The following is a 9,991-nucleotide window of genomic DNA, read 5'->3' on the forward strand; positions in this document are numbered from 1 at the left end:
GCCTTTGGGGTCAAATTCATAAAACACTTTCTGAGACTAAGGCGTGGGCCCCAGGTCTGGCTATGATCCAAGCTTGCAGCTAGGAATAGGACCCCAGATTTAGAATGTTACATTACTGTAGCAGGGTACCTGTGCCTAACATATGTAAGCATGATTCTGCTTATTGTATCACGCATGTGTAGCAGAATGCCACTATTCTTCTTGGACATATATAAAGCCCATGTGGTCCCCTAATGGAGCAGAAGCACACTTCTCACAATAAAGTAGATGCCTGCCATTTCATTCACATCTTGGCTCCTCGTGGGTTCTTTCAACTGAGTGTCTCACCACCAAAACCTTCCCTTTTCGATCAGCTCGGCACTGACACGTGGAGTAGCTGACAGGATGAGGTGAGTACAGCCCCCAGCACTTCAGAGACAGTCCTCGGGTGGAAGATACTTGGGAGGCTCTCTGCCTCCTAGTGGTATCCCATGGCCATGTATCTGGCTATGTGGATGCCACCAGAGGATTGGGACGGAGTGAAGCTGCGTCCAGAGGATGTCTGGAAAGCCCTGGAGATGTTGGAGCCAAATGTCCCTACCGTTCACCAGGAGGCAGTGGGTCAGGTGGACTGGATGTTCTTGGCAGTGCTACGGCAAGCCAGACTAGAGGTTCAGGACCAGGCTCAGAGGGTGCAGCAATTACAATGTCAGGAAGACGCTCTGGAAAGGCGACTGGCGGCAGAGGAACGCATGCTGCGGAACTCTGACAGGTCTCTGCCATCGTCCTGGTCTGGGAGCCCACCGACAACACCGCAGCAGGTGCAGCCAGAGATATGGCAGCAGGTTGAAGTGAAACAGCCATTAGCCCCAGAGTGGGGGTGGGGGGCAAGCTGGTGGCACCTCCCAGGCTAAAAAGCATACCACCTTGATACAGTACACCCTCACCAAACTCTGAGACCTGACGAAACGGGTATGGCAGAGAGCCGAGGGTGGCTGCTGTGGCTATGGGGTTACGGGGCCAAATAGACTGAATTATCTCGGGAAGAGATGGCTCAGCTGGCCTCCATAACAGTGATACAGTCCCTCCGGCAGCGCCTCCTGTGTACGGCACAGGGCGCAGGCAATCACTCCCTGATTAATTGGCTCATGTCTGTTGCACTGACACTGTGGGCTGACCTGGGGGAGCTGCCAGAGAAAGTGAGCAGATGGGCCATGTACTTAGATCTGGTCCAGATAATTCAGGAAATGTCATGAAACAGATGATGTTTCACACACAGTATACTAGCCCCGATGAAGTATTTACAACCCCTATGAAGGACTTGATTTTGACTTCTGGCCCTGCTGGTAATTTTGGCACCTTGGTGGCACTGCTGGCCCCTTATGTGGATAGGCAGATCCACAAGGTGACTTCTGCCATGGCCAGGTTGGGGGACGTGGAAGTGAAAAGCAAGAAGCATTCCATCTAAGTGCACCCAGAACCGCCCCCTGCACTCCCAAACTGGCCAATGCACAGATGGAGGCGTAGCCGAAAAAGGGGAGCAGAGCAGCCTCCAGCCCATTCAGCTGTGAAAGTGAACCGCAGGCAGATGTGGTTTGATCTCCTCACAGCAGAGGTCACTGCAAAAAAGATTGAGCAGCAACATAATGAAGTGTTGCTGGAGCTGTGGAATCAGCTGTACCCTGACCAGCAATTCACTCTTATTCCTAGGAAAGCCACAACCCATGAGGTGCAGCTGGCCAATTATTTCCAAGATTAGGGATTCTGCCACAACACCCGGTTGGTGGGGAAGCCGGTTGACCCGAGGCTGCATGTGGAATTGACTATACATTAGTCACCCTGCAATGTACAGAGGGTATTAACTCTAGTGGACACAGGTGCTGACAGCACCCTGCTTTATGGGAATCTGGACAAGTTTCCTGGACCCACTGCAACCATAGAAGGCAATGGGGGTTAAATTATTCTCATGCAACAGGTTCCTGTGACACTAGGTATTGGCAGATTTCCTCCTTGGAGGTACCAAGTGTACACATCGCCCATACAGGAGTACATTTTAGGGACTGATGTTTTGTGAGGCTTAATTGAATACCACTGCCGGTGAATTCTGCCTTCGCATCTGGGCAGTGAAAACTATTATTCATTCTCCATTGGGGTTGCCCCAGGCTACCTGAGTAGTGAACACAAAACAATATTGCCTGCCTGGTGTCCATGAGGAAATGGAGCTCATGGCTCCATTATGGAACTGGAAGAAGCCAGTGTTTTTTGTCCTGCTCATAGCCCGTACAACTCCCCTGTGTGGCCAGTAAAGAAGCTTGATGTCTTCTGGTGCATAAGAGTTGACTATCAGGAGCTGAATAAGGTTGTGCCACCCCTGCATGCTGCCATGCCTATCGTCATGGACATTATGAACTGGTTGTCACATGAACTTGGACGATCCCATTATGTGATGGACTTGGCAAATACCTTTTTTTCTCTATTGCCATAGCCCCAGAAAGTCAAGAACAGTTTGCCTTCACCTCGGAAGGGTGACAGTGGACATTCCTCATCCTTCCCAGGGCTATCTGCACAGCCCTACCTGTGTCATGGTGTCATGGCTCAAGATTTAGCCACGTGGAAACGACTGCCCTCAGTGCACTTGTATCATTACATTGATGATATAATGCTAACCTCTGATTGTATTACAGAACTAGAAGCAGCAGCAACCAGCCTATGAGAAGCTCTTGCCAACTGGGGTTGGACAATCAATGAGGACAAGGTCCAGGTACTTGGGTACTCTGTCAAATTCTTGAGAGTTGTCTAGTTGGGTAAGATCAAAGTAATGCCAGGGGTGGTGTTTGATAAGATACAGACATATACCCAACCTGAGACTAAGAAGCAGCTCCAAACCTATTTGGGACTGCTGGGTATTGGGGAGTATTCATTCCCCATTTGGCCCCCTTGATGCAACCCCTGCACCATCTAGTGTGACGGAGTGCCCAGTGGGATTGGACTCCCAAATAGAAGAGGCCTTTAAGGCCACAAAGCAAACTATAGCACAATCCCAAACATTACGTGTAGTAGATCCAGCCCTCCCATTCCTGCTTACAGTGCAGGTGGATGATGCAGGGTTTGGATGGGTCTTGTGGCAGAAGCATTGTTCCTGGAAGATGCTGATAGGCTTCTGGTCCCAATTGTGGAAAGGCACGGAAATGCGGTATTCTCTGATAGATAAGCAACTGGCTGCCATATATGTCGTCCTTCTGGCCAGTGAGTCTATCACTGGCCCTAATGCCGTAACCGTGCAGTCCACGTACCCTGTGTATGGGTGGCTGTAGTTCTGGGTGAAGACTCTCTATATGGGAATTGCAGAGACCCTTACACTGACCAAGTAAGGGGTGTACCTCAAACAGCAGGTGCAGGTCTCTGTGAGCCCCCTGTCAGCTCAACTGCACTCCCTATTGGGACCAGTGCAGTTTCAGGCAGAGCTCCTGGTGGAAACTGCTGAAACGGGAGACTTACCGAGTCCCTATGTAGAGGGTCAGGCTCCCATCCCTGAGGATGCCTGGTACACAGACGGCTCTTGCCATAGGCAACTCCTAACATGGGCTCCCGAGTCATTGCAGATGTCCACAGAAACCATTTGGCATGAACCTGGTGCTCGGCAGTACAGCCAATGGGCGGAGCTTCACGATGTGTGGTTGGTCCTCATGAATGAAACTGACCCAATGCACGTCTGCACCAACAGTAGGGCTATGTATCAAAGTCTAACTCTGTAGCTGCCTTGGTGGGCTTCCCAGGAGTGGATGATAGGTCATCGCCCCCTATGGGGCCAGGGGTTGTGGAAAGACCTCTGGAAGTGGGGTCTTCAGCAGGGGTCCACCATATACCGTGTCCCCAGCCATTGGCTGTTACAGGCCCTGGACAATGATGCAGCCGATGCACTGGCACAAGTTCACTCCACCCGTGTACTGCAAGTTCCAGCAGACATTGGCCCCTGGATCCACCAAAAACTGGAGAATGTAGGGGCCCGTGCCATGGAACAAGTAGCAATGCAATGGAGGCTATCGTTGACCCGGGCACGAGCACAAGTTGCCATGTCATAATGCCACTGGTGTGCTGAGTAGCACCCAGAGAGATAGCAGGTAAAGAGTACCCCAGGGGTGGTGCCCTGTGGGGCTATGCCACTGCAGGACTGGCAAGTAGACTATATAGGGCTTTTACCCACAGACGGAGGACACCACTATGTGTTCATGGGTGTGGACATGGCTACCGGCTTAGGGTTCGCACTGCCAGTGGCAGCTGCTTATCAATGCCGTACTGTGAATGCATTGGAGCACCTCCCAGCCTCCTATGGCCGGCTCTTATTAGTCACCAATGACAGAGGCACTCACTTTACAGGGTAGGAGGTGTAGAACTGGGCCTGCATCAATGATGTGTGGTGGCAGTTACATATGTTTATTGCCTACAGGCAGCTGGAATGGTAGAATGATTCAGCGGCTTGCTGAAAGATAAACTGTGCACCTTGGGCTAGGGCTGGCGCCATTAGTACACTAACCACTCACAGGCTATACGTCTTCTGAATGAGCAGCCTTGGCAAATGGGATTGTCTCCCTTTGACAGGGTTGTAGCAGGCTTGCTGCAGGCTATCAAAGTGTGCCCAGGCACAGCTGCTAAAGAGCTCTTGCCCCAGGCCTATCAGAGAACTTTGCTCTTGCCGGCCCCAGAACATTTGGCAATAGGGAAACAGGGCACCTGGTCATGGCCCTGGACTATACACGTAACACAGGAGCCGTGGATAGCCCAGGTGGAGCCCTGAGGACAGGGCTTACACAATGGGTTGCGGGTAGAACCCTGGGTTTGTATTTGGTCTACGCCCTTGCAAGTGTCACTCCCAATGACTGTGGAATATTCATTGTTAGTGGAGAGTTTTGTCCTTAACTTCTGGCCCATTCCTCTCTATACCATAATGCCGGTGGAAACCCCCTGGCCTGCTACCCTTGGAGAAACTGTCTGGTATCACAGGCCAGGGGCAGCTCCTCTCCCAGGCACCCTTTTGTTTCAAGATGGACAAGTGACCTGTGTCTCCCCACAAGGACAGGACTTGCCCCTAATGGTCTTTTTGTCTGATCTATCCTATCGCCCAGGTTGACAACAGAGAACAGTGTCACGTCCTGTGCTCATGTGTTTGCTGTTATCTACAATGTTTCCCACTGCTAGGTGTGTAACAAACTGCCAATGGAAGTGGCTGAGGGACTGCTATGGCACATTACTCGAGCCATGGCTGAGAATTGGATGTGGCTGCGTGCTTGGAACACCACACCTGAATGGGACCAGTGACGATGGGCCACAGAAGCGCTACTCTGCCATAACAGTTCCCCACCCATCACAGGCTATGCCATTTCCAGTGAGTGGGGATGGCTAGTGGAGGAACATGTGGAACTGTGGGAACAGGACCCTCATTGCATATAGCAAGTGAGATCTCTACTCAATCATGTCATGGGGTGGCTACTCGCCGAGATGTGTACTAACACCATCCTTGCCAACATTCCCAAGGTCTGGTGGAATGGATGATGTTATGTCAGTACAGAGCCTACCGACTGGCTACCTATAAGGTATCTCTAGGTCTGCAGGCATTATGGCTGGCCCTACTTGCTTGCTGATTGGACTGGCCGTTGTACCTAGGGATGTCCATATTTAGCTGGACGTGTATTACCTACTTTGCCCCAATTGCCTCATAATTGAGATCCTGTATATCACCACTGGCACTGGCAGAAACAGGCAGCATGGTAGTTTTACCCTCTGATGTTATTCATTCCAATGGTGGGATCCATAGATGTAGACTTACAGGTAGAAGCTTTAGCCCAGCACACCACACAGGCATTGAATGTTATGCTCCAGGCTATAACCCTTTTAATAGGTAAAACCATGCAAATGCAGAAAGTAGTTCTGCAAAACCGTATGGCCTTTGACTTCCCAACTGCTGCCCAGGGTGGCACCTGTGCCCTATTTCACGTAAAATGCTGTCTACATTCCTGATCATGCCAATCAGGCACAGGCAGCCCTCCAAGAAATAGATGCTGAAGTCCAAGCCATCCATGCCCTGGAAGAGGACCCCTTGACATCTTGGTGGAATTCCTTGGAGTCCTCCTAGCAGTGGACGGTAGCCGCCCCAGCCCTTGTAGCCTATAGCCTGGTAGTATTTTGTTGTTCTTTGTATTTTTATTGTGGATTATGGGCCCACGGTAGCTCCCCCTGGGCCAGATCCTGCAACACAACCCTGTAAGGGTGGAGTGTAGACCCCAGGTCTGGCTTGTCCCAGGTCTGGCTATGATCCAGACTCGCGGCTAGGAATAGGACTCCAGATTTAGAATGTTACATTACTGTAGTACAGTGCCTGTGCCTAAAATATGTAAGCACGATTCAGCTTATTGTATCACACATGTGTGACAGAATGCCACTATTGTTCTCTGACATATATAAAGCCCATGTGGTCCTCTAATGGAGCAGAAATGCGCTACCCGTAATAAAGTTGCTGCCTACCATTTCATTCTCATGTTGGCTCCTTGCGAGTTCTTTCAAGTGGGTGTCTCACCACTGAAACCTTCACTTCTCAATCAGCTTGGTGCTGACTTCCTTAAGTTTAGTACCTATATCTTCTTTTATGTAGTTTATTGTTTCAGTTCTTATATTTAGTTCTTTGATCTATTTTGATTTAATTTTTGTATATGGTGACAAGTAGTCCAGTTTCATTCTTTTGCATTTTGCTTTTCAGTTTTCATGAAAATATTATGGTGGTTCAGAGGGGAAGGGAGTGGGGAGAGTAGAAGAGGATAAAGGGTCAAATTTTTGGTGAAGAAAGGAGACTTGACTTTGGGTGGTGAAAACAATGCAATATACAGATAATGTATTATAGAATTGTACACTTGAAACTTTTGTAATCTTTTATCGAAAGTTACTTCAATAAATTGAATAAAAGTAATAAAAATCATAAAAATATAAGCTACCTACTAACATAAAAATATAATCTCAATATGAAATATATACCAATTAATATAAAAATGGGATATATTTTTATCAAAATAACAATTAAAGAAAAATATACATTATCTTGGTGAGTATTCAGGGAAACAGGCTCTGTTAGTTGAATTATAAATTGGTACCTTTCAGAAAGGCACTTTTTTTCAGCAATGTTATTTCTAGAAACATATCCTTACTAATTATAGCGCTCAGGGTTCTTCTGGAAAGCTTATCCTCAAGGGATCAAACTTGACATTCCTTTTAGCAACATGAGTCTATGATGAAGTCTCCGACATATTGGTATGGATATGTTTGAATATTTGTCCTTTAAAAGAGAATCAGAGACAAGTCAATGCTCCACCAAAAGTCCAAAATGTGTGATTTTGAATACTTTAGCAACATGTACTTTTTCTGCCACCCCTCAAATCATACAGTCATCAACAGCAAGTATTAATTAAGTGATATGATATGTTAGACACTGAGTATGCAGGTAGACACAAACTTGAGTAAATCTAATATAATAAGGAGAAACAAGCCTTAGATCTTAAAAAGAGAAATAGTAAGTTTTGTATTTATGTGATATTCTGAGTCTCAACAAGAAAAAACAGAGTAATTGGTACTAGAAGTCACCTGTTTGCTTGAAAATTACAAGAGCCAGGTGCTATCAGTATGCATCATGTGTACTAACAAACGTGAAATGTTAATCTGACACAATTCTGGATGATAACAGCAAAAGAGTAAATATTTAGTGAACACTTATTATATTTTAACTTTACACATAGAGATGTGTGAGAGTTCGTGTTTCTGTGTGTATGTGTGTGTGTGTGTGTGTGTGTGTGTGAGAGAGAGAGAGAGAGAGAGAGAGAGAGAGAGAGAGAGAAGGAGAGACAGAGATAGCCATAGGTAGTGAGATAGGGTGAGTAGGGTGAGTCAGAAAACAAGTCAGGGAGAGACATAGACAAAGGCACCATGGAACAAAAAAAATAAGAAAAAAGAGGCATGGAAGCAAGCTGTTAGAAATCAAAGAAATGCACATTAAAATAATGAAATACTTATTTCGAGTCTTTTCAAATTAGGCAAGATTTTTTTAAAGCAAAAAATAAAATCATGATAAAACTGTTGACATCCAAATTGGTATACTTTCACATCTTTAATGCCACATTAGAGATGTTCTTAAGGCTTTAATGACAAAATAGTCTCTAATGTCAAGTGAGAGCAAAAAACGTATCTGGTGAACTGTATCACTAAGATATGGACATGATTAGGAATTATGTGCTGCATTTTGAGACTACCCAAAATGTGGAAACAACCACGGATTGCGTTATCATGGAAAGCCCATACTATTTGGAGGCAGATAACCTGAGTCTGAGTCCTTACTGGCTCTCTAATTTGTTTCTTAACTTCTCCGAGTTTATTTCTTAATTAGAAAAATGGGGATAATAACAATATCTATCTCTAAGAACTATAGCAAAGATTAAATACGTTTATGAATGAGTCATTTATAAAAGACAGATCACTATAAAATGTTATTTTTAGAGAAAATGTTTACATTAAATAACACAATAAAAAAGAGCATTTCTTTCAGCTCTGCATTTTAACTTCTAGGAATTTAGCTTAAATAACTAATTAAGGATACAAACAGATTTAGCTATAAGGATGGTCATCACAGTATAGTTTATAACAACAAATTATTATTGTCAACTTAAATGATGCTATAAACTGCGATCTATACAATTAAGTGAATAAATACTATCTGGACATTTAAAATGGTGTTGCAAAAATAAAAAACATAAAATAAATAAAAATAAATAAAATGGCATCATAGATGGTTATTTACACAAGATATTCATAATAAACTGTTAATTAGATTAGTAGATTATGAACATTAATATTATATTTCAAATTTTAATGATTTCCATGGATGCACTGATAGTAAAATTATGAATGGTTTATATTTTCTTTCATACTTTCTTTTTCTTTTTTCTTTCTCTTTTTCTCTTTCTTCCTTTCTTCCTTCCTTCCTTCCTTCCTTCCTTCCTTCCTTCCTTCCTTCCTCTCTCTCTCTCTCTCTCTCTCTTTCTTTCTTTCTTTCTCTCTCTCTCTCTCTCTTTCTTTCTTTCTTTCTTTCTTTCTTTCTCCTTCTTTCTTTCTTTCTCTCTCTCTCTCTCTCTCTCTCTCTCTTTCTTTCTTTCTTATTTTTGCTTGCTTATTTTCTTGCTTACTTGCAGTCTTTCTTGCTGTCTTCCTTTCTGCTCATTTTATCTAAAAATATTTTCTAATGGAGCATAAATATTTCCTTTAACATTGGAAAAAAATGTTTTAAGAACAAAAGAAAGTAATCCTACTACAGAAAATAGACTTTAAGAAAGAAACTTTGAAGAATGATCATACTGAAGAAGATGCTTGAAAATTTATAATCACATCTATCTCTTCAAAGCTTAAAATCTGTTCATTAAAAGTATTCTGCTTACTAAACTAATCAGGGCAACTTGTAAAAGGAAATATTCTCTCAAAATGATACTTTCTACCCTCTTCACGCATAATTTTAATCAATAGTTTATCTCAAGGCTGGAATGAAACTGGAAAACAGTCCTTCACCAATCTACTGCATAGTCTAAAATAAGTTAAGGAGCTTCTTTATTTTTTTATATTTCTGACAAATACTAACAGTAAACTTAGATTTGTTGGCATAATTTTGACAGTGGCTAGAAAGCATCAGTCATCAGTAAAAGATTTGACCTAAAAGACATTTGGTATGAAGTCTCCCCTCTCTTCATTCATACCCAAAGTGAAAATTTGCATTTATCTTCAGATGTGAAGCCAATCATGAATGATGTTGCATTTTCACATTCTCAGGTCTCCATATATCTTCTCTGCTGCTTGCTTTGCCTCAATATTAAAACACAAAATGCACAAGTTCTTCCAAAGTCCCAAAGTAGACTCTCACCATTGTTTGGGAGTCTCCATATCGAAGACAACAAGGACAACATCCCAGGACACAGGAATGGGAGTCCAG

Source organism: Pteropus vampyrus, unplaced genomic scaffold (assembly GCF_000151845.1).
Source record: "Pteropus vampyrus isolate Shadow unplaced genomic scaffold, Pvam_2.0 Scaffold477, whole genome shotgun sequence".
Lineage (NCBI taxonomy): Eukaryota > Metazoa > Chordata > Mammalia > Chiroptera > Pteropodidae > Pteropus > Pteropus vampyrus.